This window comes from Elaeis guineensis, chromosome 8, assembly GCF_000442705.2.
Source record: "Elaeis guineensis isolate ETL-2024a chromosome 8, EG11, whole genome shotgun sequence".
NCBI classification, from domain to species: Eukaryota; Viridiplantae; Streptophyta; class Magnoliopsida; order Arecales; family Arecaceae; genus Elaeis; species Elaeis guineensis.
This window is the reverse complement of record NC_026000.2, coordinates 7,370,592-7,382,795: the sequence shown is the minus strand read 5'-3', so window position 1 is coordinate 7,382,795 and position 12,204 is coordinate 7,370,592. Positions and strand designations below refer to the sequence as shown.

The window sequence follows — 12,204 nt, the reverse complement described above, 5'->3', positions numbered from 1 at the left end:
TCCTAACCGGAGTCTTCTTCCTCTCCGTTACCTGCGGAATCGGACTCAAAGAGTCCGACTAGGGTAGGAAATCTCTTCTATAAAGATCCCCCGTCCTCCCTTAGGATTTTACGACAAAAATTTCAAAGAAATTCGAGGGATTTGAGAGATTTTCTCAAGGAATACCGTGGGTGGTTGATCGGAAGAGAGGGGGGGTCGTCGGAGCTATCTTTGGACGTCGGAGCAAGGTATTTCTCTTCTCCTTTCGATCCTCTGGTCATCGGTTTTTTTTTGGAAGCCGGCGAGATGCCGGTTCGAGCTCAAACAGAGACACCCCTGTTTACGTTTTATTTTTTTCTCCCCGTGTGCCGCCGGCAACAGCCACCGTTGGGGCTGTCACCGAGGCTGTGGATGCATCGCCGTCGGCTGCTGTCGGAGGGTGGTCGGAGTCGGCCCTCTTTGGCTGCTTGAGGGTGAGAGGAGATGGAGGGGCACGATGCCCTGTTTTGCCCCAAAGGAAACCGCGGGAAGAAAAGAAGAAGGAAGAAGAAGAAGAAGAAAAGAAAAGAAAAGAAAAAGGAAAAAGAAAAAGAAAAGAAAAAAAAAAAAAAAGGGAAAAAGAGAAAGAGAAAAATAAAAATAAAATAAAATAAAATAAAATAATAAGAAGAAGGAGAGAATTTTTCTCTCTCTCCTTTCTCTCTTCTTTCTCTCTCTTTTCTCTCTCCTCTCTCTATCTTCTCTCTCTACATTTTCTCTCTCTAGATTTTCTCTCTAGACTTTTCTCTCTCTTTACGGATTTTGTCTCTCTAGGATCTTTTCTTCCTCTCTGATTACATCATGAATCCTAGAATAAACTTGAAGATGAAAATAGGATGATTTGAGATTGCTCCAAAATTCATGCGGTAGATCTGATCCCAGTCCGATTCTATTCAAAATTGTAACACTTGATTCATATTGAGTCACCCTGATAGGACTTCTGATGATCTCGATCATGAGTGCCTCATCGGAAGGATACGAATGTTTCTCTCTCCACTTTCTCTCTCTACTTTCTCTCTCTAGAATTTTCTCTCTCTTCATGGATTTTTTCTCTCTAGAAGTCTTATGGATCAGTGGAGGATCCAGATACTTAGGTAAATCCTAATTTTGGTTAATCCTAAGAGAGATCCTAGATTTGTGTTATCAGGTCGATTATCGGTAATTTTCTCCATATGTGATTTTTATATTGATCAGGGTTATGAAGAGATGATTGTCTGCAAATGATATCGAGTGGAATATTTTGTTAAAAAAATTCATAAATCAAAGAAGAACATTGATTTCTGTATTTGGATCAGTCACCGGTAAAGGTAAGAATCCCTGTACATGATCACTATTATATATATGCTATTTTACTGTTGGTCTTGCATCGTTGGTTTTTGCATCGTCGGATTTGAGATCGATGAATTTATTATACCTGAGATATTGTTATTTGATTTTGAGCATGAGTATGTTATGTCAATATATATGTATTAGAGATTGATGGCATGATTATATGGATATGACATATCTGAATTGATCATAATGCAAGACAGAATTGATTGATGAAATCAACACATAATGATTAAATGAAAAGAAAGAGATATATGGTATGGACTAGCCTTGTCATGTGGAACAGCCGGTCAGGAGCTTATGCCTGGGACAGCCCGCCAGGAGCTTATGCCTGGGACAGCCCCCACTGGCTTACAGGTGGATCAGCCGGCCAGGAGCTCATGCCTGGGACAGCCCGCCAGGAGCTTATGCCTGGGACAGCCTCTCACGGGCTTTGATACGTGGGACAGCCGGCCAGGAGCTCATCCTGGGACAGTCTTGAAAGACTTTTTAAAGTGGATTCGATCCGGATGATGACTGAGGTATAGACTTGGATAGTCCAGAGCCAGAAAGAAAATGTTAAAAATCATGTGATTATGAAAAGAGAAATGAAAGATAAGGCATGAAACAATTGTTGAACAAAAGTGTTTTATCTGTTAACATATGATGATGCATCTATTTTGACAAGACAGCAAATTTATGAATGTTTGCATTATTCTGGACATTGAACATGAGATTTTATATTTTATTGCTATTCTTTATTTTCAGACTATATTACTATATCAGTGTGATATGGGAATTCTTACTGGGCTGTAAAGCTCACACCCCTTCATCTTTCTTTTCTTTTCAGAGATACAGGATGTTCATGATTGGCTATGGCTTAGATTTATGGGTGAGCAAATGGATAGATAGAGTGTTATAGTACCTGATCAGAGCATTGTAGAAATTTAAATTGTAATTATGCAAGGTTTTATGAATTATATTTGCAATTAATTGTTATGGATGTTAATATTGTAATATTTATTTTGGCCTTGCATATTCTTTAGGGCTTGCTCTAAGGAGTGTGCGGCCATCATGTATCCGACCCGGGTGTTGGGTTCGGGGCGTGACACGCTCTCCCCCGGTAAACTTTTGGCGGGCGCGGGGAACTAGTGCGGGGAGTGGGTCTGCTTCTGCCTTCCAGAAGTAAATTTCTATTAAAGATAAATAAAGATCTTAGACTGGCTTTAGGGCTTTACATCCACGTATAACTATAAGAGCGAATTAATTTTAAGGTGACGAACTTACTATCTTGCATAATTTTTGCAGACGGGAACCCCACAAGCCACAGCCCACCGGGCTAACGTGCCGCCTTCTTAGCTCTTATCATTTTGCTTTGTGCAATCCTCGTGCCATTAGCGGCTGCTTATGATGCCCCTCGTGGCAGTTTCGAGACCACGAACTTCAGTTTGTATGTGTATAAAAACGTGTTTGGTTCGCAACTGAAATCAAAATAGAAATGAGAATCGAAATGGTTTGGAATTGGATTCGGAATAGTCAAATCCTCCGAAGTATTTGATTCGTGACCGGAATCGAAATTGAAATGAAAAATTGAATCCATAAAGAAGAGTAGGGATTGAGTTCTATGTATATTGAGCCACTCCCATTTTACCCTGAAATCGAAATCGGAATGAGACTCCTTCCAACTAAATGGTTAGAATGAGAATCACCCCTTCTGATTTCGATTTCAGATTTCCACTTTTCCCAATCAAACATCTCCTAAGTGTATTAGCGAATATTTTTGGCAGTCTATCTTATTGGCTAGCTGGCTAGGCTGATAAGAATTACATAACTCCGACATAACCATCCTTTCCTCTCTTCTTCTTTTTTTTTTGGTAATAAGAGGAGCTGTCGCTTAAGTATTAAAAGTCAAAAATACAAGTGTCTGAAAGGCACCATAGTTATTACATGTACGAGCCAAAACAACCCGATGAACAGGAAAACAGCAGTTTGACTTAGAACAACATTAGTGTAATATGTACAGCAAACAAATCCCCATGATAGAGCTGTTGGACGAGAATTACCCTTCAGACAAAACAATGCTCCAGTAAACCAGTGCATAATATGATAGATTTTGCGTCCTTTCTGCAGCTGATTCCACATACTAGCATATATATAGTGATGATCCAGCATCATGCTTTTGTACCAAAGTTTGATGCAAAGATATAATATCCAAAGCATAACATCCACAGTAAATAGAAGATAAGAAATAAGCCAGAAGAAGCTGTCAAGAGTGACCATATGTATATAAACATGACCAATCCCATCAGTAATTTGTAGCAGTGAGTCATCATTTGGTGCAGATAACGTATAGCAAATAAAAGTCTGTGATGAAGAAGATGAATAATTCTTGTAGCTGTGCCCATCAGTACTCACATGCTGTTTAACATCAACCTTCCTTTCCTTTGATAAGAGTTGCATGACAATTTAGATAATGTATTGCACGTTTGCTTATGCAATGTTCTGGTCGCGGCAGATTTTTTTCTTGCTATTTGTCTGCGGAGGAGGATGTGATAATGTGTTCGTAAAAAATCTTGAGCCAAACCACCATGTCGAATGCACGTGAAACATATGAAAAGGGAAATAGAACGGAGATGAGAATAAATTCTGTTGTTACCTCTCTCTCCTGTTATATTATTTATCTTTGTTCAGATTATCTTTTGGGTCTCTAAGAGGATTGACTTCCTTCACCGATCTTTTCTTTGGAGCGGTACTCCCTCTACCAATGGTCTCAATTGTAAAGTGAACTGAGAAATCGTATGTTTGTAAAATGATAAAGGAGGTATAGGTGTGAAGGATTTAACACAGCTCAACACGATCCCTTGTACCTAAGTGGGGTTGGAGGATGCTGTCAAATGTGTCTGGCCTTTAGAAAAGACAGGTTCAGCCTTCCTACCGCCGAAAGATGAGACTTGCTTGTAATTGGTTGCCGATTCGCCGATACTCGAGCTTATGGTGTGACGTAGTTTATGCATTATCGGTTTTGTAGAACAAAATTCAGCATATGATTGGTAGTGATAAATATTGCAGCCAATCTTCCGAAGCATCTGATGCCGGTGAAAAGTACCTGCAAAAAAATTTTTACTGACTGAAATTGTATCCGACGGAGATCCTTCGATGTTTAAATCAGTAGAGAGTGATCGAACAAGAAATAGAATATCAAAATTGACAGAGTATCAGTCCCGAAGTACCTCACCTACACTGTTCATTTGCCTCCATTTTATAAATAAATTATTGGTAACTATTTGTAATGGTTAGGCATGTGGATTTCGCTTATTTCGGCACCATGTGATTATGCGGCGGGCAGTTAATGTCCACCGACGATCGTGGTATGTAGTCGTTACGTGCTTTATGTGCTGGCGGTTTCTGATATGCCGACTTTATAACGATAAGCATGGCACACCAACCTTGTAACACCCCGGCCCAAATCAGCCCAAAAAGCCCAAAGCATTACAAAAAAAAGAAAAAAAGAAAAAAAGAAAACAGAGGAATCGGGAGGAAGAAGACTCCCGTTGAGAGTCTTCTTCCCACCGTGAAAAGAAGTGGGGAATCCGAGTAAAAATCGGATTCCTCCTCTATAAAACCCCTTTCCCCTCCCTTTAGGTCTTTAACATGGGATTTTGAGAGATTATTAAGAGTTTAGAGGGATTTTTCCAAGATTTTCTACAAGTTCTTTGAACAGGAAGAAAAGGGGTTCGCCGGAGCTCTTCTCAACCGCTGGAGCAAGGTAAGCCCCTCCCCTTCTTCCTCTCCCTCTTCCCTTTCTCCTCTGGCCCAAAGCCTCGCCGCCGGCCACCGTCTTCGCCGAAAAATCCATGAACAAGAAATCTCCTGTTTTCCGATCTCTTTTTGATTCTCGCCGGCCGAACCTTGCCACCGGCCGTTCATTGCCCATCGCCGTCGTTGCCGGACCTCCGGTCAAGCCGCCGCAGCCCAAGCCACCGAGGGGGGGACCTCACGGTCTTCCCCTGTTTCAGCCAAGGGAGGCCGCGGGAAGAAAAGAAGAAGGAAGAAGAAGAAGAAGAAAAGAAAAAGGAAAAAGAAAAAGAAAAAGAAAAGAAAAAGGAAAAAGAAAAGAAAAGAAAAAAAAAAGAAAGAGGAAAATAAAAAATAAAATAAAATAAAAAGAAGAAGAAGAAGAGAGAAAAATCTTTCCTCTCTCTTCTCTCTACTTTCTCTCTCTACTTTCTCTCTCTAAATTCTCTTTCTATTTTCTCTCTCTAGATCTTTCTCTCTTTTTATGGATTTTATCTCTCTAGAATCTTTCTACTCTCTCTCTGATTACATCACAGACCCTAGGATATATTTGAATTAAAAATATGATGAATTGAGGTTGCTCTGAAATTCGTGCAGTAGGTCTGATCCCAATCCAATCCTATTTGAAATTTGTAACACTTGATTCATATTAAGTCACCCTGATAGGACCTCTGATGATCTCGATCATGATTGCCTCATCGGAAGGATACGAAAGTTTCTCTCTCTACTTTCTCTCTCTACTTTCTCTCTCTAGAATTTTCTCTCTCTTCATGAATTTTCTCTCTCTAAAAGTCTTATGGATCAGTGGAGGATCCAGATACATAGACAAGTCCTAATTTTGGTTAACCCTAAGAGAGATCCTCGATCTGTATTATTAGGATCGATTATCGGTAATTTTCTCCATATATGATCTTTATATTTGATCAGGGTTACGAAGAGATGATTGTCTGCAAATGATATCGAGTGGAATATTTTGTTAAAGAAATTCATAAATCAAAGAAGAATATTGATTTCTGTGTTTGGATCAGTCACCGGTAAAGGTAAGAATCCCTGTACATGATCACTATTATGTATATGCTATTTTGCTGTTGGTCTTGCATCGTTGGTTTTGCATCGTCGGATTTGAGATCGATGAATTTATTATACCTGAGATACTGTTATTTGATTTTGAGCATGAGTATGTTATGTCAATATATATGTATCAGAGATTGATGGCATGATTATATGGATATGACATATCTGAATTGATCATAATGCAAGACAGAATTGATTGATGAAATCAACACATAATGATTAAATGAAAAGAAAGAGATATATGGTATGGACTAGTCTTGTCATGTGGAACAGCCGGCCAGGAGCTATGTCTGGGACAGCCCGCCAGGAGTTTATGCCTGGGACAGTCCCCACTGGCTTACAGGTGGATCAGCCGGCCAGGAGCTCATGCTTGGGACAGCCCGCCAGGAGCTTATGCCTGGGACAGCCTCTCACGGGCTTTCGTACGTGGGACAGCCGGCCAGGAGCTCATCCTAGGACAGTCTTGAAAGACTTTTTAAAGTGGATTCGATCCGGATGATGACTGAGGTATAGACTTGGATAGTCCAGAGCCAGAAGAAAACTGTTAAAAATCATGTGATTATGAAAGGAGAAATGAAAGATAAGACATGAAACAATTGTTGAACAAAAGTGTTTCACCTGTTAATATATGATGATGTATCTATTTTAACAAGACAGAAAATTTATGAATGTTTGCATTATTCTGGATATTGAACATGAGATTTTATATTTTATTATTTATTCTTATTTTCAGATTATATTACTATATCAGTGTGATATGGGAATTCTTACTGGGCTGTAAAGCTCACACCCTTCATCTTTCTTTTTTCTTCTCAGAGTTACAGGATGACTTAGATTGGCTATGGCTTGGATTTACGGGTGAGCAGAAGGATAAATAGAGTGTCATAGTATCTGATCAGAGAATTGAAGAAATTTAAATTGTAGTTATGCAAGATTTTATGAATTATATTTGAAATTAATTATTATGGATGTTAAGGTTGTAATATTTATTTTGGCCTTGCATATTCTTTAGGGCTTGCTCTAAGGAGTGTGCGGCCATCACGTATCCGACCCGGGTGTTGGGTTCGGAGCGTGACAGAATGGTATCAGAGCTTAAATTATGATCATTGGAGATTACAATATAAATGATTTGGATGTGATAGAATAATATCAAAGCTTAGGTTTAAGATCACTAGAGATTATGAAGAGATATTAAAACTTTATGTAAGATCAGTAGGATGTGACAGAGTGGCATCTGAGCTTAGAGCTTAGGTTACGTTCATTTGGAGACAATGATACAAGTGATTAGGATATGACAGAACAGTACTAGAGCCCAAGTTTAAGGTCACTAGGGATTGTCATATAAGTGATATCAAAACTTTGGGATTATAATCACTAGAGTATGATTGATAATATCAGAGTTTAAGATTTTGATCATTAAAGGTATGATAGAATGATATTAGAGTTTAGGTTATGATCACTAGAAAATATGATTTAAGTGGTATTTGAGTTTAAGGTTATAATTATTCAGAATTGTAATTCTAGTGATATCTGAACTTAGGTTATGATCATGAGGAATATGATAGATATAAAAGAGATGATTCAATATTTAGATTTCGAATCAATAGATATTAAGATGAAATTACGCATAAGTAGTATATGATATCTATAATAAAATTGACGAGTTATATCTTGGATTTCAATTAGTAGGGTGGCCTGAATATAAGAAGAATTGACCCTGGAAGGAAGCGGGAGATATTGATATGTTATATTGAGTATACTCGATGATTTTGGAATGCTAAACTTATATGGAAAGAAATCATGAAAATTTTTCTGACTTTGATGTTAATTATTTGAGCATTACAAATTTTTGGACTTACCAAAAGAAAAATTAATTAGGGTATGGTCTAAGAAGAAATTTCATCATATGAGAGAGAAATATTTTTGAGCATTAAACCTATAAGAGGATCATATATGAAACTCAATCTTAGATGAAAAATATATTTGAATTTTTATTATGAGAATATGAGATACACATCTTGGTAAAATCTTTGGTTACTCAAAATATCATATTCTGAATATGATTCTTTGATCTTTCAAGTTGCATTGAATTTCAAGTCAAAAGTTTATTTTTCTAAGTGGATCAAAAGTATTTTGATATTGTTGTTAAATTAAAAGAAGAAAATTGATTTTGTCAGAGTATGATATATAGGTTATGATGAAATCTTTAATAATTCGTATTACTATCTTTGGATTATATTTTAATTTTTCTTGTGATTATTGAAGATGGTGAAGTGTATTAATTATTCAAGTCAAAGTTTGGATTGAACCAAGACATCTTGCTAGTGTTAAATTTTGAATGACTTATACAAGGAACAAGATTTTGTATAGATTTATTGATTAATATTAAGGGTTGTGATGAAGGGAGTTCTATAAGAAATAATCAAGTTGATTCTACTTAAGGATGTTGGCTTGAGTTCTTTTAGTTGTCAAGTTAGAATTAATTCTTTTAAAAAGAAAGATTGATTTAGAAATTATCTAAATGATTGTAAGGTAAATCTAAGGTTAACTCCAACTGATTCTAGATATGTTGGATTCTTGAAGAGTGATGAAACTTATGCAATGATTTCAAACATAGAAAGTAGATTAAGATTTAATTTTTATATGCTATGCCCAAAGGTAGTAAAGATGAAGAAACTTAAAATGTTGTCCTAAGTCTTATATAAAATTTGAAGGTTGGATCTATCCTGAATTGATCTAACATATAAGAATATTTTTATCTTTGATAGACTTAAATAATTTGATAAATTAATATCAGAGTGCGCAGCAAAAGCATGGTGGGTTAATTTGATTAGAAATATTAATTCTTTGATTCTGAAGATATTATGGAATACATTAGTTGTAAACAAAGAATGATTTTAATCTGATCATGGCCGGATAATTTTGTCAGTAGGTTGTTTCATTGTAGATAATGTCAAGAAACTTTGATATTAGTTCAAACTTAGAATGTCTTGACATAGATCTCATATATATATATTTTTTAAATTTAATATTGTTACTTGAACTGATATAGAAGATTGAGATTTTTTTTTAAGATGAGAGTCTATATATAAAATTTGTTGGAAGATCAAGTGAAGAAAGAAATCGATGATTGTGAAGAGTGATCGATGTTTGACGTTTATTTATTTTTCTATCAAGGGTAGTCTGAGATAATTATGAAGTTGAGTGGAATGTATTAGACAAATAATGATGGTATATTAATACAAGTCCAAAATATTACAGTTCTTAAAAAAGTTGAGAAATCAATAAGAAGGGATGAGTTTGAGATTTCAAATAATTTTTGTTATAACAAGATCATGAGAAATAAAAGACATTATTGTAAGCTTGAGAATGACATGAAGAATGTATACTTCGAAATATATTTTAAACAATATAACTTAATTTCGAGGATGAAATTATTTGAAGGGGGAGAATGTAACACCCCGGCCCAAATCAGCCCAAAAAGCCCAAAGCATTACAAAAAAAAAAAAAAAAAAAAAAAAAAGAAAACAGAGGAATCGGGAGGAAGAAGACTCCCGTTAAGAGTCTTCTTCCCACCGTGAAAAGGAGTAGGGAATCCGAGTAAAAACCAGATTCCTCCTCTATAAAACCCCTTTCCCCTCCCTTTAGGTCTTTAACATGGGATTTTGAGAGATTATTAAGAGTTTAGAGGGATTTTTCCAAGATTTTCTACAAGTTCTTTGAACAGGAAGAAAAGGGGTTCGCCGGAGCTCTTCTCAACCGCTGGAGCAAGGTAAGCCCCTCCCCTTCTTCCTCTCCCTCTTCCCTTTCTCCTCTGGCCCAAAGCCTCGCCGCCGGCCACCGTCTTCGCTGGAAAATCCATGAACAAGAAATCTCCTGTTTTTCGATCTCTTTTTGATTCTCGCCGGCCGAACCTTGCCACCGGCCGTTCATTGCCCATCGCCGTCGTTGCCGGACCTTCGATCAAGCCGTCGGAGCCCGAGCCATCGAGGGGGGGGACCTCACGGTCTTCCCTTGTTTCAGCCAAGGGAGGCCGCGGGAAGAAAAGAAGAAGGAAGAAGAAGAAGAAGAAAAGAAAAGAAAAGAAAAAGGAAAAAGAAAAAGAAAAAGAAAAGAAAAAGGAAAAAGAAAAGAAAAGAAAAAAAAAAGAAAGAGGAAAATAAAAAATAAAATAAAATAAAAAAAAGAAGAAGAAGAGAGAAAAATCTTTCCTCTCTCTTCTCTCTACTTTCTCTCTCTAGTTTCTCTCTCTAGATTCTCTTTCTATTTTCTCTCTCTAGATCTTTCTCTCTTTTTGTGGATTTTATCTCTCTAGAATCTTTCTACTCTCTCTCTGATTACATCACAGACCCTAGGATATATTTGAATTAAAAATATGATGAATTGAGGTTGCTCTGAAATTCGTGCAGTAGGTCTGATCTCAATCCAATCCTATTTGAAATTTGTAACACTTGATTCATATTAAGTCACCCTGATAGGACCTCTGATGATCTCGACCATGATTGCCTCATCGAAAGGATACGAAGGTTTCTCTCTCCACTTTCTCTCTCTACTTTCTCTCTCTAGAATTTTCTCTCTCTTCATGAATTTTCTCTCTCTAGAAGTCTTATGGATCATTGGAGGATTCAGATACATAGACAAGTCCTAATTTTGGTTAACCCTAAGAGAGATCTTCGATCTGTATTATTAGGATCGATTATCGATAATTTTCTCCATATATGATCTTTATATTTGATCAGGGTTACGAAGAGATGATTGTCTGCAAATGATATCGAGTGGAATGTTGTGTTAAAGAAATTCATAAATCAAAGAAGAACATTGATTTCTGTGTTTGGATCAGTCACCGGTAAAGGTAAGAATCCCTGTACATGATCACTATTATGTATATACTATTTTGCTGTTGGTCTTGCATCGTTGGTTTTGCATCGTCGGATTTGAGATCGATGAATTTATTATACCTGAAATACTGTTATTTGATTTTGAGCATGAGTATGTTATGTCAATATATATGTATCAGAGATTGATGGCATGATTATATGGATATGACATATCTGAATTGATCATAATGCAAGACAGAATTGATTGATGAAATCAACACATAATGATTAAATGAAAAGAAAGAGATATATGGTATGGACTAGCCTTGTCATGTGGAACAGCCGGTCAGGAGCTTATGCCTGGGACAGCCCGCCAGGAGCTTATGCCTAGGACAGCCCCCACTGGCTTACAGGTGGATCAGCCGGCCAGGAGCTCTTGCTTGGGACAGCCCGCCAGGAGCTTATGCCTGGGACAGCCTCTCACGGGCTTTCGTACGTGGGACAGCCGGCCAGGAGCTCATCTTGGGACAGTCTTGAAAGACTTTTTAAAGTGGATTCGATCCGGATGATGACTGAGGTATAGATTTGGATAGTCCAGAGCCAGAAGAAAACTGTTAAAAATCATGTGATTATGAAAGGAGAAATGAAAGATAAGACATGAAACATGTCACGCCCCGAACCCAACACCCGGGTCGGATACGTGATGGCCGCACACTCCTTAGAGCAAGCCCTAAAGAATATGCAAGGCCAAATTAAATCATTACAACCTTATCAACCATAATATTTAATTTCAATAATAATTCATAAAACTTGCATAATTACAATTAACATTCCTTCAATCCTCTGATCAGGTATCAACGGTACTCTATCTATGCATCCGCTCACTCACAAATCCATACCATAGTCAACCATGGACATCTTGTAACTCTGAGAAGAAAAAGAAAATGAAGGGGTGTGAGCTTTACAGCCCAGTAAGAATTCCCATATCACACCAATATAATAATATAATCTGAAAATAATGATAGGCAATATCACATAAAAGTCGATGTTTACTGTCCAGAATACTACAAACATTTATAGATTATCTGTTTTATCAAAAGAGATGCATCATCATATGTTAAATAAGTGAAACAATTTTATTCAACGATTGTTTCATGTCTTATCTTTTCATTTTCTTCTATTATCACATCAT

General features: G+C 37.1%; 1 long non-coding RNA gene across 1 annotated transcript; it reads left to right on the top strand.

The window, feature by feature from the left end:
- The first annotated feature begins 29 nt into the window (after positions 1 to 29).
- On the top strand, positions 30 to 2,303 carry LOC140851290 (uncharacterized). The gene is made up of 3 exons (XR_012134043.1): positions 30 to 227; positions 361 to 1,325; positions 2,177 to 2,303. It is a non-coding gene; the product is annotated as an uncharacterized lncRNA (long non-coding RNA).
- The last annotated feature ends 9,901 nt before the right edge of the window (positions 2,304 to 12,204 follow it).